Consider the following 26078-nt stretch of genomic DNA (forward strand, 5'->3'; position numbering starts at 1 on the left):
CAAAGTTTATGAGAAACTTGTATTTCCAAAGAAGTGAGTGGGAGCACTATAGAATTTCTGATGAGTATATGTTGTTGACATATTATTGATCATAAATGACGTAGAATTTCTAGAAAGCATATAGGGTTATTTGGAAAGTGTTTTTCAATGGAAAGCCTGGATTAAGCTACTTGAACATTGAGCATCAAGATCTATAAGGATAGATCAAAACGCTTAATGGTACTTTCAAATGAGCACATACCTTGACATGATCTTGAAGGTGTTCAAGATGGATCAGTCAAAGAAGGAGTTCTTGCCTGAGTTGTAAGGTATGAAGTTAAGACTTAAAGCTCAACCACGGCAGAAGAAAGAGGAAGGATGAAGGTCGTCCCCTATGCTTTTGTCATAGGCTCCATACGGTATGCCATGCTGAGTACCACACCTGATGCGTGCCTTGCCACATATTTGTCAAGAGGGTACAAAGGTGATCTAGGAGTAGATCACCAGATAGCGGTCTAAATTAATCCTTAGAGGAATAAGGATATGTTTCTCGGTTATGGAGGTGATAAAGAGTTCGACGTAAAGAGTTACGTCGATGCAAGCTTAACACCTATCCGGATAGCTCTGAGTAGAGATACCGGATACGTATAATGGAGCAACAATTTAGAATAGCTCCAAGTAGAACAGTTATTTGAAATGGCTCCAAATGTAGCGTAGTAGTTCCATCTACAAGATGACATAGAAATTTGCGAAGAACATACGGATCTGAATGCTGCAGACCCGTTGACTGAAACCTCTCTCACAAGCATAACATGATCAAACCCAGAACTCTTGGGTGTTAGTCACATGGGGATGTGACCTTGAGTGTTAATCACATATCGATGTGAACTGGATTATTGACTCTAGTGCAAGTGGGAGACTGTTGGAAATATGCCCTAGAGGCAATAATAAATTGGTTATTATTATATTTCCTTGTTCATGATAATCGTTTATTATCCATGCTAGAATTGTATTGATAGGAAACTCAGATACATGTGTGGATACATAGACAACACCATGTCCCTAGTAAGCCTCTAGTTGACTAGCTCGTTGATCAATAGATGGTTACGGTTTCCTGACCATGGACATTGGATGTCGTTGATAACGGGATCACATCATTAGGAGAATGATGTGATGGACAAGACCCAATCCTAAGCCTAGCACAAGATCGTGTAGTTCGTATGCTAAAGCTTTTCTAATGTCAAGTATCATTTCCTTAGACCATGAGATTGTGCAACTCCCGGATACCGTAGGAGTGCTTTGGGTGTGCCAAACGTCACAACGTAACTGGGTGGCTATAAAGGTACACTACAGGTATCTCCGAAAGTGTCTGTTGGGTTGGCACGAATCGAGACTGGGATTTGTCACTCCGTGTAAACGGAGAGGTATCTCTGGGCCCACTCGGTAGGACATCATCATAATGTGCACAATGTGATCAAGGAGTTGATCACGGGATGATGTGTTATGGAACGAGTAAAGAGACTTGCCGGTAACGAGATTGAACAAGGTATCGGGATACCGACGATCGAATCTCGGGCAAGTATCGTACCGATAGACAAAGGGAATTGTATACGGGATTGATTAAGTCCTTGACATCGTGGTTCATCCGATGAGATCATCGTGGAGCATGTGGGAACTAGCATGGGTATCCAGATCCCGCTGTTGGTTATTGACCGGAGAGGTGTCTCGGTCATGTCTGCATGTTTCCCGAACCCGTAGGGTCTACACACTTAAGGTTCGATGACGCTAGGGTTATAGGGAATAGATATACGTGGTTACCGAATGTTGTTCGGAGTCCCATATGAGATCCCGGACATCATGAGGAGTTCCGGAATGGTCCGGAGGTAAAGATTTATATATGGGAAGTCATGTTCTGGTCGCCGGAAAAGTTTCGGGTTTATCGGTAATGTACCGGGACCACCGGGAGGGTCCCGGTGGTCCACCAAGTGGGGCCACCAGCCCCGGAGGGCTGCATGGGCCAAGTGTGGGAGGGGACCAGCCCCAGGTGGGCTGGTGCGCCCCCCCCCCCACCAAGGCCCAAGGCGCAAGGGAGAGTGGAAGGGGGCAAACCCTAGGCTCAGATGGGCCTAAGGCCCACCTAGTGGTGCGCCCCCCTCTCTCCCCCCTTGGCCGCCCCCCTAGATGGGATCTAGGCTGGCCGCCACCCCTAGGGGTGGAAACCTAGGTGGGGGCGCAGCCCCTCCCCTCCCCCTATATATACTTGAGGTTTTGGGCTGCCATAGACACGATTCAATCTCCTTCTTGGCGCAGCCCTACCCCTCTCCCTCCTCGTCTCTTGCGGTGCTTGGCGAAGCCCTGCTGGAGTACCACGCTCCACCACCACCACATCGTCGTGTTGCTGCTGGATGGAGTCTTCCCCAACCTCTCCTTCTCCCCTTGCTGGATCAAGGCGTAGGAGACGTCACCGGGCTGTACGTGTGTTGAACACGGAGGTGTCGTCCGTTCGGCACTAGGATCATCGGTGATTTGGATCACGACGAGTACGACTCCATCAACCCCGTTCACTTGAACGCTTCCGCTTAGCGATCTACAAGGGTATGTAGATGCACTCTCCTTCCCCTCGTTGCTAGATTACTCCATAGATTGATCTTGGTGATGCGTAGAAAATTTTGAATTTCTGCTGCGTTCCCCAACATTTTAACCAATCTTGAAGTTGTTATCATGATGCGGATGACATGTGCAAGTTTTATGCAATTTTAAGAAAAGTTGACAAGGGCATATTAAGAAGCATTTGTCAACGTGGCGGAAATGAAAAGGGGAGCCACGGCAACGATAACGAAATGGTGCCACGGCAACGTTCCGGTTCCAGTAACTCGATTGAGATCTCGGTGCAAAGAAAGTGCGACGGGAGCGTGACATGCGATAGAAGGGGGGGTGCTCCCGGTTACTGGGTTCCCACATGACGGTGACAAGGTAAAAGAGGGCAACGTGCACCGACAAATCGAGCACGGTGCAAGCACGAGCATCTCATACATCACACATGCATTCGTTCATGGAGGTCGTCTCGGGGTTATACCTTCGAAGCGTGCGTTATCGGAGAGGTTCGGGTCAAGCGGTAGGGGTACACGTGTCGAAGGGGAAGTAGTTGTTCACGGGGTCGTCGTGGAAAGTAGCGGTTCACGCAACGGTAGTTGAACTTGACGTTTGCGTTACACGGGTCTTTGGTGACGGTCGTCGTACATGGTTCGGAGTGGTACTTGCATCTTCGGACTTGTCGGTCTCGATTCTTGCGACGGTAGCGGTATACATCTCATTTTCGGAGAGGTACTTGGGGTCATTTGAACTTGTCGGTCTCGTCATCTCAAAGGGGTGCTAGACGGTCTTCGCGATTCCAAAGGTGACAGTAGAGGTACAAACGTTCTCGCGGTACTTTGGTCGTCGTGGAACTTGGCGTTTGCGGTATTGATAGCTCGAAGGGATACTTGACGGGTCTGAGGTCTCCGGCCGTAGTGGTTCTTGATGATACGGGTAGTCGAACTTGACGAAAGCGGGTCTCCTCAGGGACTTGATGCATTTGAATTCTTCGAGTTTGTAGTGGTACTTGCGTTCTGGTTCGGTGGTGAAGCATGTACTTGGCAGCAAAACAGAGACGAGCAATTCAGAATGAAGAAGTCGTGGCCCGTTGGCCAAATGTGGAGGACCGGCTACGAAAGAGTGGCAACGCTCGACGGTAGGAGGGAACAGGGCGCGGAGGAGGCAAGACATGCGCGGCGGCGGCCTGGGCTCGCCGGACAGGGGGTGCACCAAGGGAGGCGAGCAGGAGAAGGAGGGACGACGCGGTGGAGGCAAGATCGCTGGACGAGGTCGAGGTACGGAGCAGGGCACCGAGTGGCATGACACGGTGCAGCTCGAGCACGAGGAGAAGCAGAGGAGGCCAGATGAGGAAGGGGCTTGCTGGCTTGGAGGCTCTGGTGGCCGGCTCCATGACGACTGGGGCCAGCGGCCTACGCCGAGAGCAGCAAGGAGAAGGCCGGGATGGGTAGTGCTTGACGTCGGCGGGCGGCGGCCTCACCGGAGTGGGGAAGGCGGCGACACTGGTGGGAGAAGGAGGCGGGGGTGTGGGCTCGCGCATGCTGATGGCCCTGTGGGCGCGACGGCGGCGAGGAGGCCGACGTGGCTCCGACCTGGTTCCCTGGATCGAAGGAGGAGGGAGGATGAGGGGAGCCGGAGGGAGATCGAGAGGGGGTTCGAGCAGCTGGGGATGGGGATCGGGCTGCGAGGGAAAGATGGGGGTCGGGCACGAGAGAGAGAGATCGAGGGAAGGAGGAGGTCGAGAGAGGGAGATGGCTTCTGGCGGCGGTGAGGGAACGAGGGAACGAGCAATCGAGGGGAGTGGGGTTCAGTCGGGCCTAGGGTTGCAGGCACTAGTGGGAGGCAGCTGGGCCTAGCAGGCCATGAAGCAGGAGGGGCCGGCCTGGCTAATGGGCTTGTGGGGAACGATGGCCTGGGTGGGCCAGCTTGGTGGGAGGCCCAAATGGCCAGCAGTGCATGCTCTCTCTCTCCCTCATGTTCCTTTTGCAGAAAAGAAAAGAGAGAAAAAAAGGAGAGGTTAGGAAAAGATTTATGCATGGGGTAATTTCTCCCGGTCTCATAAAAATGAGCTTAAACCCAGAAAAATGGAGTGGGAAAGAATGCAAGATTTAAATTCAAAATCATTTGAATTTAATCCAAAAGGTTTGAACAAGGGCTAGGAAATGAAGGTGTCCAAAAATGTTCGGATTTTTGGGAGAGCTCCGAAATATGATGAAATAAATTTATGGCCATGTTGGAGACCGAGAATTAAGATAACAAAGGCATTGGGATATTTTGCAAGTGTGTTTGCGGTGAATCCAAACGAATGGAATATTTTTATTTAGCTCCATAATATTGGGAGGATATGTTATAAAGAGAATTACCATGTGAATTCCCTCGATTTAAATGGACCGAAGATCCATGCAATTTATTTAGTTGAGTTGCAAAAGATTTATGAGATGATGGCGTGATGACATGATGCAATGCACATGATGCAACGAACCAAACAAATCACACGACGAAACCCGGAAACCCTGAAAGGCATCTGAAGCTCCGGTCTTGGGGCGTTACAAACCCGCAGTATTTTACGCTCACAACAACAAGTCGAGTAATGCTGCCAAAACAATAGAGATAAGGTATTATGTTGTGAAAGATAAAATCCAGAATCAAACTATAAGTCTCGAGCATATAAGGACAAAGGATATGCTTGCGGATCCGCTAACGAAAGGCTTACCACCCAATGTGTTCAAGGAACACTTAGCCGGCATGGGTTTAAGGGAAAGCCTTATGATTTCTGGATAGACCCAAAAGGAACAGAATTTGCTTCTGAACATAACGTATGTTGTAGCTGTATGATTGTAACGGCAATTAAGTTGTGACGATGAAACATGCTCTATGTACCAACATGTGATGAAACAAATAAACTAGAAAGTATAAAGTTAAAAGTAAAGTTGAGATCAAGGGGGAGAATGTTAGGTTGATCTCCTCCCGATCGAGCCCAACGGCTCGACGGGTCCTTGACTCGCGCCCTGATCGGGGGCACCCAACCAAACCATGGTTGGTGGCCCCCTGTGACCCGCGCTATATATAAACAGAGGTGGGGGGCCGAGGCACGTTTCACGAGGTTAATCGCTGCCACAAACCCCACCGCCACTCCCTACCGATCTAGGGTTAGCGCGGTGCTCACGGGAAGCACACCACCGCCGCCATCTCACTGCCATCACAGCCGCCACAACATCACCATGGCTGCTGTTTCAAGCTCGCAAGGGAAGGCAGAAGGTAGGTTACCGGATTGATCTAGCCTACACGATCCAAGTGGGTCTATCACCACCTACTCAGGGGCGTCTGCGCGGAGAACAAGACCAGCTATGCAATGGACATCGCACTTCGAAGAATGCCCGATTTTAACTGCACACCGAATGTTTTCTCCTATAGCATTCTTCTCAAAGGTCTCTGTGTTGAGACAAGAGGCTCTTGAGCTTATTCACATGATGGTTGATGCTGGAGGTAGCTGTCAGCCTAATGTGGTGTCCTATAGCACTGTAGTTGATGGCCTGTTGAAAGAGGGTGAGGTGAACAAAGCTTACAGCTTACTTTGTGAAATGATACATCAGGGGATTTCACCGATGTTGTGACGTATAGCTCAATCATCTCTGGCATGTGCAAGGTTCAAGCAATGGATGAGGCCGAGGAGGTCCTTCAACAGATGTTTGATACAGGTATTCTGCCAAATATTACTACATATAATAGTCTGATACACGGATATTATTCATCAGGACAGTGCGAACAGGTGGCTCATATTTTCAAGAAAATGTCTAGGAATGGTGTTCAGCCAGATATTGCAACTTACACCATACAGATGGATTATCTTTGCAAGAGTAGAAGATTTGCGGGAGCTAGAACTATTTTTGATTCTATGGCCGGTAAGGACCAAAAACCGAATGTTACTAGCTACAGTATTCTGCTTCATGCATATGCTATGGAACAGTCAGTCCATGATATGCATTGTCTCATTGAATTGATGGTAGAAAATGGTATTGCACCAAATCATTCTGTGTACAACATACTGATAGTTGCATATGCTAAGGGGAAAATGTTTGATGAGGTAATGCATATATTTACAAAAATGCGGCAGCAAGGATTGAACCCAAATGCTGCGAGCTATGGAACAGTAATAAACTTACTTTGCAGTATTGGCCGAATGGATGATGCTATGTTGCAATTCAATCAAATGATAACTGAAGAATTAGCTCCTGATATCATAGTTTTCAACACTCTTATAAGTGGTTTTTGTTCTTGTGGAAAATGGGAGAAGGTTCATGAACTACTTGCTGAAATGTTGAATCGTGGCATCTATCCCGACAACGTGTTCTTCAACACAATTATGGATCACCTTTGCAAAAATGGAAGGGTTATGGAATCCCAAGATCTCGCTGACCTGATGATACACATGGGTTTGAAGCCTGACATGCATACTTATAACACACTGATGGGTGGATACTTTTTCATTGGTAAGATGGATGAAGTGAGGAAGTTACTTGACCATATGGTCTCAATTGGCATGGAACCAGATGTTGTCACCTATAACACACTGATTGATGGTTACTTTAAGAATGGAATGATAGATGATGCGTTAGCTATTTTCAGTGAAATGCTGGACAAAAAAGTTAAGCCTTGTGTTATCACTTATAACACAGTGTTGCATGGGTTATTTCATACTGGAAGGACTGTTGCTGCAAATGAACTCTATCTCAGGATGATTGACAGCGGAATATGTGTGGATATTGTGACCTACAACATAATTCTCAGTGGTTTGTGTAGAAATAACTGTGTGGATGAAGCACTAAGAATGTTTCAAAACCTGTGTTCAACAAATTATCAACTTGAGATCAGGACTTATAATATTATGATTAGTGCGTTGCTTAAAGTTGGCAGGAAGGAAGAAGCCACAGGTTTGTTGGATGGAATCTCGGCCAAAGGATTTGTGCTCGATGCTGTTACGTATAGATTAATGATACAAAGCTTTTAGAAGAAGGATCTCTGCAAGAATGGTTTGCTGCCGACTCCCGTATGTTAAATGCCATCGTTAGAATGTTACTTCAAAAAGAGGAGGTGCCCAGTGGGGAAATTGATGAGAGGAGCTTCACCCTTGAAGCTTCCGCAGCTGGCTTGTTGACTGCACTTACTTCAGGGGGAAATGTCAGCAGTATCAGAGATTTCTCCTAAAAAATATTATTCTTTTCTGGAATAGGGAACTGGTTGAAACCTTTTCTAGTGATTTTAGCTAATCGAGGGAAGAACATTTGTTTGCAGGTTTGCTTTCCCAACCTTTTCCTTTTGTAATGTAATGAATGTCATGTTGGTCACTTCTCTTAGTAGTAAGTCCAGGAGAAACTTTGACTAGTAGTAAACGCCTGACTGGAACCATTTTGATGATCGACTATCTGTGTTTCATCTATATGGCTGACTACTACTTCCATGGAGCTGCACATTTCGCCACAATTAAGTACAGTTTTTATTAGTTTTGTCAGTCTTGAATATAGATACAAATTGTTGTGCCTGTTCACTCACTGAAGTTGTTAGCAGTAAGCTGACTTCTGTATCTATATTCCATATATCTTTTACATTCAAATGGATACATGTGGTCCTCGAAGAACCAGTGTTCCATCACCACTTAGAATTTTAATCATAATGAAAATTGACGTGATAAATATGTTAAGACATGATGTATTATAACATATATTCTGAAATGTAGACCATATATCAGCATTACTTCTTTAATTTGGCACTTTTTCAAGTGGGTAGTTATGCTTATGTTCTTCATATGATTCTGTCCTGTAGTCTGAACTCCATTATTGTTCATTATTTAAAATACCTCAATATAATAATTCACTAGGAGAATTGTAACCACATGAAAAAAACAATGACAGCTAGCTTTTTTGCAGATGTCATTCTTTAGCCTAAATGACATGATGTATAAGCATGTCTAAATCCAGTGACTAACTTATCTTCACATCAGTATTCACTGAGTCATTTGATAAGTTATCATTTTTTCTGTTTTATGAAATGAATAAAGATCATATAAAATTTCTTTTCTTAGTGGGTACCTGAAAGATATGTAAACAAGGTTGGCTCTTTCCCTTTAATAAATACTCCCTCCATAAAGAAATATAAGAGTGTTTAGATAACTAAAGTAGTGATCTAAACGCTCTTATATTTCTTTACAGAGGGAGTAAGTATCAAATCTGTACTGCTACATTTTCTTCGTTCAAGCTTTGAGTGGGTTGTCTGATTACAATATTTTGAAAAAAATTAGATCTGTCTGATTGAATTATTGTCCAGCAGTACATCGAGAATAATTTGAGATTCCAGTAATACTCATTTTATTGTGATTTTGCTCATGTTATTTACGGACCAGTTTTACAGCGAATGCATTTGTTCTTTGTCAGCAGTATATTTGGTTTGTCGTCTCATGTAGCTAGACTGCCAAGTGCCAACAAATCTAGTTACTACTGCTACTGAAACAACGCACAGTTTTTTTCTTCTCCTCAATCAGACTCTGACTACGAGTTCTTCAAATTCCAAACCTTTCTTTTTGCCATGTCATTGCATATTTGTTGGCTACATATATTTCCTGAACGAAAGGAAAATTTGAGCTTTATTTCCTTGGTAGTCCTGCTAGTTGCTCTTAACATGGATGTGATAAATAGGCACCGAGAAGGAATTTCTCATGGGTTTCATAAGTTCTAATGGGCTTCTCCCTAAACTGAGTTCTTTTGAGGCTTCTAGCAGCTTACTGTGGAAATAAGCTTACTGGCCCTAAGTACCGTACAGTACTACTTGCTTTTACAAATAAGTTCTACATTAGCTTGTGAAGTCCCTTTTGTGATCATGTTCACTTATGTGCTGTGCTGATGTACTGAGCGGACATGTTACCGGTTGCAGCCAAGGATGCGCTTCGTGAAGGTGCAAATAAGCTTCTGAATCAAGTTATGACGGTGATGAATGCTCAGACTACAGGTGCAAGAGATGTTGATGTATTAGGCAGACATGCAGTCAGGTACAGATAAGCTGATGTACTGAGCTGACATGTTGCCAGTTGCAGCCAAGGATGCGCTTCTTAAAGGTGCAAATAAGCTTCTGAATCAAGTTATGACGGTGATGAATGTTCAGACTACAGGTGCAAGAGATGCTGATGTATTAGTCAGACATGCAGTCAGGTACAGATAAGCATGCTCTGTGTGAAAGGGGCTCACAAACTTCTGAATGAAGGAGCGATGGTGATGAGTTCTGAGACTGCAGACTACAGGTGCGATGCTATCGTTCTGGGGATATGCGGTACGTGCCTCAGACTTGCTGGTACATGGCCTTCGTCCATTGCGGTTCAGTTTTAGCTTGTTGTGTGGTCTCTGTTACTTTGCAGCTTGCGCTAAAACTCCTAGCATTTAGAGATAATCTTACTATTATAGTTATAGCTGTGCCAATAAGTTTTCATCCCATAGCCACCGTTCGAAACAAATGGTGTGCGGTGGGTTTCCTGCTGATGCTATTAATGGGAAGGGAATTGCATAACTAGCAAAAGTATCACTATTTGGAAGAAAAGAAAATACTTTTGGATGGTTGATTCAGAAATAGGAATTTATATCATTTCACTGAATAATTGTGGCATCCTGAGTGACATATGAACTACTAGTTGTCCAGTGAGAAAGAAACTATACATTTTTTAAGCTACAGCCTCTTGTTGGTGATGTTCCTGAATCCTGATTCTTGGATCGTTCACTCTACTGATACTGAAGAATCCAGAGAGTGGCACTGAAAATGATTGAAACGTACCATTAGAATTCAGGAGTGATCACAAGTAATGCATGGTAAGTTAAAACTAAACTGTCTAAACTGTTTCAAACCGATAAGAGCTTATAAGCTGTTTAGTTTGAGAAACTGTTCATAAAGGAGTGTTTCCTTGATTTCTAGCTTGTCAACAACGAGCAAAAGAGGATGAAAAAATAAAAAGAAATATGAAGGAAAAATAACGGCCACTTGGTAATTAATACAACACTTGAAGGAAAAATTTGGGGCAGGCAACAAAGGAGAGCTATCAATGTAGGGAGTGATATAAAATGTTAGGGAAGAAAGAATTAGCTACTATGTACCTGAATGAAGAGGCCTATTTTAGCTAGTAGATGTTGAAGTCCAGAGCAGGGCGGCTGGGGTGTGTGCTGACTGCTCTCTCCAGGGCCGCCCTTGTGGCTTCAAGAGTGCAATCTCCATCAAATGACTTACATTCACATACGACGGTCGTGAGACTGCTGGGGAGGTTCTCGATTCCGAAATCAAAAGGACCACTACCAGTTAGACCACCGGTACTGAAGAGATATTCATTCGTTGCTGGGGTGAAATCAATCCTGAGCTTTTCTAGCTTGGGCATGGATCCTGCTTCAAAAATCATCTTTATCCCTAACCCAGGGTACATGCCGTAAGTGAAATCCCTCAACATTGGGAATCCCATTTCACCACTAACAATGAGCTTCCCTTCAGACATTTCTTTTCCTACTAGGCTCAGAGTGAGCAGAGCAGGTAAGCCTCCGAGGATGCAGAGATCTTCATACCTGACTCTCTCCAGGTCAAACCGTAATTGCTGAAGGTTGACGAGGGAACCCATCCAATCCGGAACCCGTGGAAAGGTTGACCGCCAGGTCGTAAGTTTTTGGAGGCCAACCGGAGTGGGGCACCATTCTTCCATCAATAAGCTGTAATCATAGTTCCAGATAGTTAAAGAACGAAGATTGTTTTTCTTTTAGAAAAGGAGGATGACCCCCGGCCTCTGCATCTGGGAGATGCATACGGCCACTTTATTGATTATTCTCGAGGACCTTACAAAGTATTACAACAATATGCCTGAATCCGCCATCTTGACAACATATGCCACTACTCCTATCCAAATGATGCAGGGGTGCTACCTGGGCCACATACCCAGACTACTCACCTAATCCTATCATCCAAAGCCAGAAGCCCCATCCAAGCCACATACTGGGTCTGGGGCATAAACTGGTCTGACGCACTCACATGTGTCGTCGCCGCCATCTTCCACATGTCCGTCTTCAGAGCAGATATTGAGGCTTCTACCTTGTGAGGTCACTCCGTCATTGACGCCACCTTGACGCCAGACAACTACCTCCACCTGCGCGAGTCCATCACCGCGCATCGGGCGCCGAGTCTCCACCGCACCACGCCGCCGAGATCCGCCGTCATCAATGTGAAGGATGAAGCACCGCTCCACCAAAAAGGCGCCCGCTGGTCCCTCGATCCCGTGTACGCCTCCAAGAATGACGCCCCCAAGGAGGAAACGACACCAAAGCGCCGCCGTCATCCGATCAACTGATCTAGGGTTTCCCCCGGAGGTAGCGGATAGAGGTCTAGAGCTTCTTCACGGCGATGCCTTCAAGAAGGTAATGACACAACAGGGTGTCACCAACGCCGGCCATGGCATAAAGCCGAGCACAAGGTTTTCACCCGGATCTGCTCGAAGAACCTCCATCACATAATGTGTGCACGGGTCGCCGCCGATCTGAGCCGCCGCACAACGAGCAGGCCGCACCGGCCAGATCAGATCTGTCCGGAGGGCACAACCCGCATGGTGCCGACCCAACCACCAGGCCCTCCATGCCGCCACCGCCGATCCGAGCTCAGATGGTGTGTCGCCGCAGACCCGGCCGCCGCCGCCGAACGCCGCCACGCAGCCCGAGGCCGAACCGGCTGCCACACCCCACCATCGCCGCCCCTGGCCAAGGCAGCCGCCGCGCCGCCGCCGGAAGGCAGGCCCGCCGCGCCGCCAGGCCAGATCGGCCCTTGGCCGAGGCAGCCGCCGCGCCGCCAGGCTAGATCGGCCGCGCCACCCATGCCGCGGGGCGCCGCACCACCCCCACGGCGCAGGCAAGAGGGAGGACCCCCGCCACCGCCGTCAGCCCCGGGCCATCGCCGGCGGCGTCCTTCGGCGGCGGCGGAGGGAGGGGAGGAAGGGAGGGGAGGGGACCGGCGGCGGCTAGGGATCGAGATCCCGCCCGAGTCGCCCGAGCGGGGGCGACGCGGGGGCTTCGGGGGCTATTAGTTTTTCATATATCATAGAGAGAAGATGCAATAGCTTTCATGCACTCCTTTGTATCTTCAGTGTCCTCTTGATCATTGGTAAGATCGATATTCAGCTTCCACAGATTCTGTAGCTTGCCAAAATCTTGAAGAAATTGAATTGGCTGCTTAAAGGCTCTGACTTGTTTCAACGTCTCTAGTGCTTGCATCTTCCCAATTCCTCCTTCCGGAAATTTAACAAACTCGCCGATTAATAGATGAACCAATTTTTCTAGATTAACTATAGATGATGGTAACTCGGATACCCCTGTGGCTGTTAGGTCCAACATCTCTAAGCAAGATAGATGTCCTATTTCTTCTGGGAGCTCACATGCTCTTGTCCAAGAGAGGTTCAGGTACCTCAGCTGGAATAACCTCCCAATATTTGCAAGATGGTCGTCTCCCAAGTTACTGAAACCTCCAAAGTCCACAACACGCAAATGCTTGAACTCATCTAGAGAAGGGATTGTCCACAGTAATCCAAATACTTTAAGTGATCGGGCATGAGACAATACCAAGTTAATCCCTGGAAAAGAATAGCCTTCTTCTGTAGCTTGGAGAGAGAATCGACGAACTTTCATTTGTGTCCGATCAATAGTTGGACATGGAACACCAACGACAGTAACAAAGTTATCTTCGACAGACTTGGATATGATGTAGTCCATAACTGTTTCATGAACTTGACAGCTTTTAACCTTACCATACTGGTCTATCTTCACAGGTTGGATCAAACTCCTATTCAGGAGCTCATTAAAACACCTCTCTCCTAACTCATGTGCTGCATTTCTTTGTTCTCCATGAAAGAATCCTTCAGCAGTCCATCTCCATATCAGGTCCTTCATCTTAATGGTTGACCCTTTTGGGAACATGTTGAGGTGCAAGAGACAAGTTTTGACACGAGGATGAAGATCAAAATAATGAAGTGACAAAATCTTCATCATCCTTTCGACTATATCACTTGTTTCAAGTGCACACCCAATTGAATCTGCCATGTGATTCCATAGATGCTCTGTTCCTTCTGTGTTAGCCAACAAACCAGATGTAACTAAGATTGCCAAAGGTAAGTCATCACATTTTTCCAATATTTTATCAGAAACTTCTTCAAGGTGTGGATGGCAGTCGTCATCAGAGTTGAATAATCTTTGGTGAAATAGCAGTCTTGAATGTACCATACCAAGAAGTCTTATATGGTAAATATGCCCATTGAACCATGACCGGCATAATTCGGCGATATCTTCACACGGGCTAGTGGTGATTATTATGCCACAGCTTGTCATGGGGAATGCATGCTTAATGACATCCCATGTTTCTTTCTGGCATATACCGTCAAGGACAATTAAGTATCTGCACACGGATTTGTGAGTGATATTAGTGTGGCTTTAACATAATGACAAATCACCGAAAGGAAAATAAAGAAAACATTGTTCTTCTTGACAAGGGTAGGAGTATAAAAAGAAAATGAGAAACCTGACGTGGGTGATTAAATGGTACTGAAGATGGTATTAATGCCTCCATTTTTCGAGAAGCTATCATTTGGGACATTTGCAAGGTCTCTAAAATACAATTCTGACCACCACTCCACCCATTCGAAATTAAATTTGAGTTGTGTTTTGATTTGTTTTAGGAACTTAGTACCCCTTGATCAACAATTACTCTATTAACACATAGACATTAATATTATTGGCTGGCCGCCTATCCCTTGTCAAGCTACCAGCTAGTTTTATATATTGCCTAGTTGTACATAAAATTTATCTGTATTGCTAATGGACCACACAATTAAACTATTGGAGTCTATGTTTTCAAGGCGTCCAGGCGCTTTAAGGCGCTGGGGGGGGGGGGGGGGCCTCAACGCCTAGGCGCTCAAAGCGCGAGGCGAGGCGACGCCTTAGACACTTATTATTAGGCGCTAGGGGTACTAATATGGCAGCCATGAATGGACATGTAACTGATTCATACCTTGAATTTCCTGGTTGTTGAGCCCACATAGCATCCATTCCTCCCATCTTGTTTCCCATTTCTGCCTTGATTTGGAGTCACGGGTGTGTTCCCCTCTCTCTCCTGCCTCTGTTTACCCCCTCTCTCCCGCCCAATTTCTCTTCCCTCCCGCCAATTCTCTTTCTGGCGCGCGCCAGCTGCTGGTTCCCGCTCAACCTGCCCACGCATGTCCAGGGCGTCCAAAATCAACTAAAGCGGCGCCTTATCCGCCTAGGCAACGCCTTGGACGCCTCAACAACACAAGGCGGACGCCTTAGATAGAAAACTAAGGCGACGACGACGCCTTGACGTCCCCGAGCGCTCTGACGCCTAAGCGTCGCCTAGGCGACGCCTTGAAAACATAGATTGGAGTCCTCCCACTGGACCGAAAAACCCATATATTCTCATGGGAATGGGTGGTGCTGAACAAGCAGGCAGGCTTTTCCTTGAAATGAAATAAAGATCTAACTTTATTCCAGTAGTGGTTTCCGCAAATGAAGAGAAAACCTCACAGAACCAAAACAACTACGCCGTCTAACACAAACTTACAACTTTTTTGAAATATTTTTTCATACACAAGCCATGCTCCTGATTCATTTTTCAATGAATACATGACATTCCTGTTTGAAATCTGTACACATAATTTCTTCCTAGTTGACTGACATTCACTTGGAATACATTGTAGATTTACAGTATGATTTTTACATATGTAGTAATCTTGATCATGCGATATATGTCATAATGGGAAAATTGATAAATAGTGGAACGGGCGCTCTTTGCGCATGTTGATTCTTACGCACGTCACATGGTCCCCCCATTCTATTTTACTTAATATTTTCGGCATGAACAAAATACAAAAAGTTGACCATTAAATTTTCTAACAACATGCTAAATTAATTTTCTTAGTTTCAGAATTACTTTGATGACAACTTTACATGCATATCCCCTTTTCATGTGACATATGACATGTCCAAATAACTTGCATTGTCAACAAGAGGACAACGAGTAGAAAGGAGTAGAGACAATACCTTTTGTCTAGTAGCGATTCATTGATATCAATAATCAGTTGTTGCACGCTCGCTGCTTTCTTTAATTCACCGGTAAGTTCAAGGAGAAGTGCTGTCAGGGCACTTGTCATGTCTGGATTTGGCGACATTGATATAAAAGGCCAGTAGTCAAAATCTTTTACTCTGAGCTCTTCATACACTTGGTTCGCAAGAGCTGTTCCTCCAACTCCAACAATGGCGACCAGCTTGGGTTGTTTTCGTGTTTTCAACTCACATGGGGCCTCCCCTTCTGCCTGTGGCGACTCACACTCGTCTTCTTCAGCAGGCGCTGGCTCACATACATCCTCCTCTTCTACCTTCAGCGACTCACACTCTTCTTCTTCCTCTTCCACCTTGGGCGACTCACAGTCGTCTTCTTCTACTTCTTCCACCTGCAGAGACTCACATAAGTCCTTGTCAGTGAGCGGTGACTCACATCCATCCTCCTCTTCAACCAATGGCAACTCAGATACGTCCTCGTCTTCAGCCAGCGGGGACCCACACCCGCCCTCCTCTTCAGCCAGCAATGACTCATGTCCACAATCCACTTCAGCCAGCAGTGGCTCACAGTCAGCCTCATCTTGAGTGAGCAACTTGATCACCTCAGCTTTGGGCCCATCTTGCTTCGTCAAGAGCTCAAACATGGCAATAGCTGCAGGGTCAACACAGTTGCATGGACGTTGTTGGAGAATGTCCCACGGGTCCCATACCTTCCATTTCTGTTGCTCACCCTGTTGATCTGTTCCTTGAAACCATCGCCGGTCCGACGACGGGCCTTCATCTTCCCCAGCAAATCCTTCATCTTCTCCATGAACAGGTCGTGGTCCGGCTTCACATCCTCGTCGTGGATCGTTCGCATGAAGTCGTCGATGGAGTCTTCCATGTCATAGGAGAGCTCCCGCGCCTCGTTCATCCACGCCTTGTCCTGCGCATGAGGGTCCTCCTCCCCCGACATGTCCAGCAGAGCCGCGTCCATGGCGGAGAGCTCGTGGGCGAGGGATTTGATCTCCTCGCCGCGCGCCATCTCGAGGCGCTTATACTCGTCGCCCATCAGCGTGGCCAGCTTCCCTATGACAGGTTTGAGGGCTCCCGTCACCGCGCTCACCGGAGCCGCCTCCATCTCCATTGCTGGGACAAATTGCGGAGCTTTGCTACATCTACAGGCGATTTGTCACGGAAGGGGAGTTATGGACTGACATGACCCAGTTAGAATCAAGGGGTGGGGCTAGCTAAAATCAAGGAGGAGTAAATTCGTGGTGGAGAGGAGGACACATCTCCCCGTGAAATCAACATGTAGCACTCTTTCCGTAAGTGTAGGATTTTCGGGCGTGAGCTTTGCTACATCTACAGGCGATTTGTCACGGAAGGGGAGTTACGGACTGACATGACCCAGTTAGAATCAAGGGGTGGGGCCAGCTAAAATCAAGGAGGAGTAAATTCGTGGTGGAGAGGAGGACACATCTCCCCGTGAAATCAGCATGTAGCACTCTTTCCGTAAGTGTAGGATTTTCGGGCGTGAGCTTTGCTACATCTACAGGCGATTTGTCACGGAAGGGGAGTTACGGACTGACATGACCCAGTTAGAATCAAGGGGTGGGGCCAGCTAAAATCAAGGAGGAGTAAATTTGTGGTGGAGAGGAGGACACATCTCCCCGTGAAATCAGCATGTAGCACTCTTTCCGTAAGTGTAGGATTTTCGGGCGTGAGCTTTGCTACATCTACAGGCGATTTGTCACGGAAGGGGAGTTACGGACTGACATGACCCAGTTAGAATCAAGGGGTGGGGCCAGCTAAAATCAAGGAGGAGTAAATTCGTGGTGGAGAGGAGGACACATCTCCCCGTGAAATCAGCATGTAGCACTCTTTCCGTAAGTGTAGGATTTTCGGGCGTGAGCTTTGCTACATCTACAGGCGATTTGTCACGGAAGGGGAGTTACGGACTGACATGACCCAGTTAGAATCAAGGGGTGGGGCCAGCTAAAATCAAGGAGGAGTAAATTCGTGGTGGAGAGGAGGACACATCTCCCCGTGAAATCAGCATGTAGCACTCTTTCCGTAAGTGTAGGATTTTCGGGCGTGAGCTTTGCTACATCTACAGGCGATTTGTCACGGAAGGGGAGTTACGGACTGACATGACCCAGTTAGAATCAAGGGGTGGGGCCAGCTAAAATCAAGGAGGAGTAAATTCGTGGTGGAGAGGAGGACACATCTCCCCGTGAAATCAGCATGTAGCACTCTTTCCGTAAGTGTAGGATTTTCGGGCGTGAGCTTTGCTACATCTACAGGCGATTTGTCACGGAAGGGGAGTTACGGACTGACATGACCCAGTTAGAATCAAGGGGTGGGGCCAGCTAAAATCAAGGAGGAGTAAATTCGTGGTGGAGAGGAGGACACATCTCCCCGTGAAATCAGCATGTAGCACTCTTTCCGTAAGTGTAGGATTTTCGGGCGTGAGCTTTGCTACATCTACAGGCGATTTGTCACGGAAGGGGAGTTACAGACTGACATGACCCAGTTAGAATCAAGGAGTGGGGCCAGCTAAAATCAAGGAGGAGTAAATTCGTGGTGGAGAGGAGGACACATCTCCCCGTGAAATCAGCATGTAGCACTCTTTCCGTAAGTGTAGGATTTTCGGGCATGAGCTTTGCTACATCTACAGGCGATTTGTCACGGAAGGGGAGTTACGGACTGACATGACCCAGTTAGAATCAAGGGGTGGGGCCAGCTAAAATCAAGGAGGAGTAAATTCGTGGTGGAGAGGAGGACACATCTCCCCGTGAAATCAGCATGTAGCACTCTTTCCGTAAGTGTAGGATTTTCGGGCGTGAGCTTTGCTACATCTACAGGCGATTTGTCACGGAAGGGGAGTTACAGACTGACATGACCCAGTTAGAATCAAGGAGTGGGGCCAGCTAAAATCAAGGAGGAGTAAATTCGTGGTGGAGAGGAGGACACATCTCCCCGTGAAATCAGCATGTAGCACTCTTTCCGTAAGTGTAGGATTTTCGGGCGTGAGCTTTGCTACATCTACAGGCGATTTGTTACGGAAGGGGAGTTACGGACTGACATGACCCAGTTAGAATCAAGGGGTGGGGCCAGCTAAAATCAAGGAGGAGTAAATTCGTGGTGGAGAGGAGGACACATCTCCCCGTGAAATCAGCATGTAGCACTCTTTCCGTAAGTGTAGGATTTTCGGGCGTGAGCTTTGCTACATCTACAGGCGATTTGTCACGGAAGGGGAGTTACAGACTGACATGACCCAGTTAGAATCAAGGAGTGGGGCCAGCTAAAATCAAGGAGGAGTAAATTCGTGGTGGAGAGGAGGACACATCTCCCCGTGAAATCAGCATGTAGCACTCTTTCCGTAAGTGTAGGATTTTCGGGCGTGAGCTTTGCTACATCTACAGGCGATTTGTCACGGAAGGGGAGTTACGGACTGACATGACCCAGTTAGAATCAAGGGGTGGGGCCAGCTAAAATCAAGGAGGAGTAAATTCGTGGTGGAGAGGAGGACACATCTCCCCGTGAAATCAGCATGTAGCACTCTTTCCGTAAGTGTAGGATTTTCGGGCGTGAGCTTTGCTACATCTACAGGCGATTTGTCACGGAAGGGGAGTTACAGACTGACATGACCCAGTTAGAATCAAGGAGTGGGGCCAGCTAAAATCAAGGAGGAGTAAATTCGTGGTGGAGAGGAGGACACATCTCCCCGTGAAATCAGCATGTAGCACTCTTTCCGTAAGTGTAGGATTTTCGGGCGTGAGCTTTGCTACATCTACAGGCGATTTGTCACGAAAGGGGAATTACGGACTGACATGACCCAGTTAGAATCAAGGGATGGGGCCAGCTAAAATCAAGGAGGAGTAAATTCGTGGTGGAGAGGAGAACACATCTCCCCGTGAAATCAGCATGTAGCACTCTTTCCGTAAGTGTAGGATTTTCGAGCGTAAGTGTAGCACTCTTTCCAGGTAAGGGCGCGCGCGTGTGTTGTGTATGGATGCGGAAGCAGTGTAGGCTGAGTAGATGACCCTTCCCTGCGCCTTTATAGCATTTCTTATCACCCCATGTTCATCGCATCCCTCTTTGATTTGACTGGCATAAGTATGCTCCTTCCAAGCACCATCATGTGTGTGCCTACCTGCTGGTAGTACTCCCACTTGCTCTATCCAATTAATTAAGTCCAACTGGCCTCGTGCCACTGGCTGAGTGGATGCATGCATGCTTCCCAAGCCTGTCGTTACCTCCACAGCTAGCACACAGAGCTTGACCTTTTCTGTCGATATACATGCATGCTCCTGAACAAGTTAAATATGAATCCTTATCATCATGTATGCATGTGGAAAAGGAAGAGGCAAAGATGCTTTGGGCTTTTCCTGCTGATGACTGCTCCTGCTCGTGTTAGGTAGGGATTTGTTTTCCTATCTTAGTTTACACGTACCTGCATACTACTTGATTCAGAATGTCTATATTTTTTTGAGAATTATAAAGTCTATTTCATTTACGCCCATTGATTCTAGTAAAAATATATGATCATTTTTCGACAGGCCGAGGAGGTACATAGGTGTATACAAAGAGGTGATCCTGAGTTTCTCCTTCTGAGGCGTTGCATAGCGAGCAGTTCAGATCCTCCTCGTCCTCAACCCTTATCATGAACAGAAGAAGCCAGATTATTTGCTGTTCGCAACTAACATAAGAAAAAGAACATGCATATGCCATACAAGCAAGTTTGAAAAGCCAAGCTGTCTTGACCCATACTACACCGCCACACAACTTGGGCATTTTCCATTGGTATTTGCTCTCGAACAAGTTGTGTAATTATTGACTAGCGAGTGTATATAAACTGTTTTATGTGTGCTTGAGAAGGGCTTGTGCAAGATGTTCGGGTTATTGTGAAGATGAAAAAACCTTCTACCAGATGACAAGGTCTTTGTAGTTTTGGAATTCTTGGGTGGCTTCCATGAAACATCATCTTTTGTTGAGGTATGCGGTGTTTCACATATTTCTGCTGCTGTAGTTTCTTAAGAGATATACATAGACCAATTTCATCCGATAAAATAGGTGCTTGCCTTGTAAAGGACAGTGGCATTTGACAGTTGTTGTTTGGAGACTTCATATGATATTCGGTACACCCTTAGATGGAGAGAAACACATGTTGTATGGAGTGCATCCAACATATCTGAAAGCTTAGCAACAACTTATAGGAAAGCTTAACAAAAAACTTACCTGCAGTATGGAGTGCATCCAACATAAAATAGATAGCATGCAAATTTTGATACTTGAGTGTTAGGTATCTGATCCATTCAGTATCTTCCAACAGGTAGCCTTGGTGATTCCAACATGTAGTAATCAGCTTATGCTTCTTATTGTGCAGCTGACTTTTTTGCTTTTTCTTGTTAGTGCCTTGACGGCTGTTTAGTTTTGAAGGTGCATGGCAATGGTATTACTGAAGGGGTGATTAGAGTTAATAGTCGGGGCCTTGAGAGAGATAATACTTGCATGCGACGAGAAGGTCAATATCTTTTTTTTTTCGAGCCAATAGAAGGTTAATATCTAAGTACGAGGGTTTGTAAATTTGTAAACTTTTCCGTTATTAGATGATCCTATGCACACATCTCATCTCATCAAAGGTCCACTCAACATGCATGGGAAAATATTTTTCATTATATTATGCCGCTTATATTCAAAATATTTTTTGACTACACAATTATCAAATACTCTATATATTGTTCAACTATTCATGTTTCATACAATCAAATCACTCGAAATATATTGCAATCAATTCCAGCAGCAACGTGAACTCACGCAGGGTCTAACTGCTATTCCCACCGTCTCACAGTATAAAGTCAGTGTAGTACATCGGACGTCCGCCATGCTTCTCATCGGATGGCCTACCTGATAGAAGCCAAAAAATCAGTAGTATGATGCCTAGTGATGTCCTTGTGCTGCAAAATCCAATTTTTTTTAGCATCAGTACAGACGCAAGCGCTCATGTACGCGCGCATACACTCATCCATATGAACGCACACACGCACACCCTACTCCCACTAAAAGCGCATCGCCGGAAATCCTGAAATAAATCCAGAAATAATGCGAGCACCAAGATTTGAACCCTGATGGGTTGAGGATACCACTGTCCACCTAACCAACTCAACCACAGGTTGATTCGCTGCTGCAAAATCCATGGAGTAAACAACTTTTAGATCTAGAAAGCCAAGGAACAACAAGAATAATCAGTAGGGCTGTAAGAAAAACTCGAGGCTCGTGAGCCGCTTGAGATCGACTCGTATTTTAACTCGACTCGAGATCAACTCGAAAAGAAATAAGCTGAGTATGAGCACTTTATATAGCTTGATCGAGAAACGAGTTGATCTTGAGTCAGTATTGGCTCGCTCGATTTTAGCTCATCAGCTCGATATCATAAAAGTATATTAAATAATTCTCATGTCTATTACAAAGAATTAGGATCATCCATTGTCATATATGTTCTGTACGTCTTTTTTTTTCTTCATTTCACTTTAACTAGCAAACATGGAAATTGAGAGTGGAGAAAATTTAGCCTCAATATGACACGTGGCCAACCGTGTGTTCCATGTCTTGTTATATTGGCCAAAGTTTGAGAGCAAACACATCTTAGTTCTTCTATCCATGATCTCTTTTTATTAAACCCGGTGATTTCCCCGCGCATTGCTGCGGGATTTTAAAAATTAATTTTGGATACATTCTATATGCATGAATGAAATGATCTAAATTGAAAGCTGTTATTTTCAAAAGTAATTATATGTGAACAAAAAATATGCATGTACGTTGGACTATTGGAGATGGAACAATTAAATTGGGGTATGCATGTGCTACAAAAAGAGTTCTAGTTGATGATGACTTGGCACATTTGGTGATGTGGAGGGCTGCATGTTAAAAGAATTAGATTTAGTGGGGATCGACTATTTATGTATTATAGATACTAGTCTTCCGTTGAGAAAGAATACGTCAAAATATATAGTGATTTCTTTTTGTTGTGGCCATCTTACTTTAAAATTTGCCTCAAAATAATTTTAAAAACCATCTTATTTAGCTCGAAACTAACTCGAGATCGATTCGAGATCATTACGAGCTGAGCACGAGCCACTTTATATAGCTCGACCTTGAGCTTGTACATTTTGAGCGAGCTCGAATTTTAGTATAAGTTGAGCTGAGCCTAGACCAACTCGCTCAAACTCGACTCGTTTGCAGCCCATAATAATCAGTTGCCAATTTTTTTTTCTTGTTAGAAAGAAGGCCTACGTCCGGGGTTAAACTGATGACACTCTGGTAAACAAGAAATACGAAAGAAACACGGTACAAGGTACATGCTGTTGAAGGAGCAGCTTACAAGACATGAAACAAACCAAGCAACCTAAAAATACAAAAGAAACGCCGTTTGATCGTCGAGGTCCTCAACCACCAAGCGAAACACCAATGACACAGAGGTAGATGATGAATACAAAGCGAGCATTGCGCAGGACGGAGATCACGCCATCGTCTACCACAATATGACCGGATCAAGCCGAGATGACATCCGTATCCACCGTAGAAAAGAGCCCATCTGCCCTCTCGCACTGGATCGGAGGGCGCCGCACCATCGGCCGGTAGAGTCACTCACCCCTGAGCTTGAACACCACCACCGCCCACGGAGACCACTTAATTGGGATGGCGTAAGCTACCAGAGTGGCACCTCGGAAGGAGCCAACTCAGCCCAGATCCGGCGACCAAAGGCTGCCACGAACTGAATCTGGAAGCAGAGCACTTGGCACGACAACAGCAACATGCAGATCATACACAGGAGAAGGCTGGGACTACCCACAATAGGAATAATATACTCCTACATGGTAAACATCACATTTATTTAGGTAAAAATAAATGATGTGACATGTAATTAATGAAGAAAAAGAGACATGTGGTAACATAACTAATTACTGTAACATCACACATATTAATCTACAACCTAATAAATGAAGTGATGCAAGACACAATACATATGTTACTACCCATTGTGAAGGTAGTAACATAGACTAATAACATATGCATGTTACTACTCTAAGTTACTCCCCACCCCACTGTGACTAGTCTAAAACGCTCTTACGCCGGCCATCACTTGCTGACCACTCGCCGCCCTTGCGGCCGAAAGGAGAAGACAACACCAGCGCATGCCACCCATCGCCCGAGGTCGCCGCCTCAGATCCAGGAAAAACCACCCTCTCCTGTTGCCCACCTGCAACTGGCCACAATTGCGCAGCCAGCCACCCCGTCCGCCGCACCAGCGCAACACCACTTGAGCTTGCACCCAAAGCCCACCGCCGGCCAAGGAGCACGCAGCTCCGGCCTCTATGTAAAGATCTGAGGATGACTTCGGCTAGGAATTGAATTCAATGGGAAATAGAGTAGAAAAGTACAGATTAGGTGTGGTTTACTTTGATGCATGGGCGAAAAACTTGTACTACGACATCAAACCGAGACGAACTGGTACGCCACCAAATGGTGAACACTATCTAATTGGCCACGGACCCCCGACCCCCGCGTCGCCTAGGAGGCGACTCGGGGGAACCCTAGCCCGCCGCGCCGCCACCCCCTCTCCCCGGCTCCCCCTGCCGCGCCGCCGCCGGAGGAAACTGTCGGGCGAAGCCCGCGCGGCGGACGGCGGCGGCGGGGCTTCCCGCTCGCGCGCGCGGCGTCGTTCCCGACGGCGAGGGCTCCAGGTGGGGGAGGCTCGGCCTCCGGCGCTGCGGCCGCCGCGGCGCTCCCCGGCGGCCCTCTGCTCCGTCTCGCGCTCCTCCTCCGCCAGCCCTTGCAGCGCCGCGCGGTGGGCCTGCATCCGGCGGCAGCTGCGTCTGGCCAGGCGCGGGCAAGCCGGGGCGGCGGCCCCGGGATCGGCGGCGGCGCTGGTTCCTCCTCTCCCTCGTCGGGAGAGTAGGGGGCGGCGCTAAGGCTGGCCATCTTCGATCTGGTGCGGCGCATCTGGTGGCGTGCGGCGTGCCTGTGGGTTCGGCCGTGAGGACGGCGAGCCGTAGGCGTGCCAGATCTGGAGGTATTGCCCCTCTCCCTTCCATGCATCCCTTCCCAGTCCCCGGGTCGGTTTGGATCCTGCCGGATCCACCTCCGGTGTGTTTTGGTGGAGCAGATCGGTGTCCGGGGGAAACCTTGGCTGCCTTAGGCTGACCGGCAGCGGCGACGCCGATTTTTGGCGCCGCTTTCCTCCTTGGGGGCGTTGCTGAGGGCACCATCTCTCCTCTCCAACCCATGTCCGGGTGAAAGCCCAAGATCCGGTGCGGATCGGGCGTCGGCGGCGCCCTAGGCACCGTAACCTTCTTGGAGGCGACGCCAAGGACATTGGGATCGGATGGAAGGGTCTACAGGTGAGGGGTGGGGGTGTGCTGCCTCCCTTCGGTGGAGCGGTGTTTCGTTCTACATATTCTTGGCGGCGGCTCTTGGCGGCATGGAGCAGCGGAGGCTTGGCGTCAGATGTGTGGTGACGGACACGCGCAGGAGGTCGACGCTGTCTGGCGTCGTGGTGGCGTCGGCGGCAGCGAGACCGAGCAAGGCAGTTACAATAGTACAGCTCTGAAGATGGATATGTGGTAGGTGGTTGTGGCGGCCTCATACCCGGCGGGCGGCCTGGTTGAGGAGCACGCCGGACTGGTGGGTGCCCATACCCGGCAGGCGTCCAGGTTGGGACCTCAGGTCTTAGATGTTAGGTTTGGCTGCGAGGTCTGTTTGGTATTAGGCCCAGACCATCAGCGCCCCTTCATCAGTTAGATAGGAGTAGCGACAGAGGTTGCGAAGATGGTGGCTTTGGTCTTACTGTTGTACGACTTTGTAAGGTTTTGTGCTAATAATTAATAAAGTGGCCGTATGCATCGACCAGATGCAGAGGCCGGGGGTATTCCTCCTTTTCGAAAAAAAAAAACCAAATGACGACTGCCACCACCGTTTATGCTTCGAGCCAACACAGATAACCTCCTTCTCTGATGAACAACCTTGGCAAGAAATAAAATATACGTACGCTTGATTGCAGCGATCATGAATTTTGAGCGTCTACTTTTCTAGATCGATGCAACTATGCATGCATTGTGCTTTGAAAGCAAATCGTCCAGGTAAACGATTCCAGCCGGGAGACCGCTACGTCTCCCGCCGGTCGCACGCTGCCTGTTCGATCATGGCCCATCGCGTGTCTCACAAACGCCTCGCACATGACGTCCTCTGCCTCTTTTTCTTCTCTTCGCACCGCTCCACCGCATGTCCATTCCCAGGCCTTATCTCTTCGCGTCACATATCCTCTTTCTCCTCTTCGCTACTGCTGGCCAGTGCTAGGGGCAATCGCCGAGACGCCGACACGGGAAAGAGAGCTCGCCGTCG

At 47.2% G+C, this 26078-nt stretch overlaps 1 pseudogene; it reads right to left on the reverse strand.

The window, feature by feature from the left end:
* Positions 1 to 12438: 12438 nt before the first annotated feature.
* Positions 12439 to 19687, reverse strand: LOC123131968 (disease resistance protein RGA5-like; annotated as a pseudogene).
* Between the last annotated feature and the right edge of the window lie 6391 nt (positions 19688 to 26078).

This window comes from Triticum aestivum, chromosome 6A (genome assembly GCF_018294505.1).
Source record: "Triticum aestivum cultivar Chinese Spring chromosome 6A, IWGSC CS RefSeq v2.1, whole genome shotgun sequence".
In the NCBI taxonomy this organism is placed as follows: Eukaryota; Viridiplantae; Streptophyta; class Magnoliopsida; order Poales; family Poaceae; genus Triticum; species Triticum aestivum.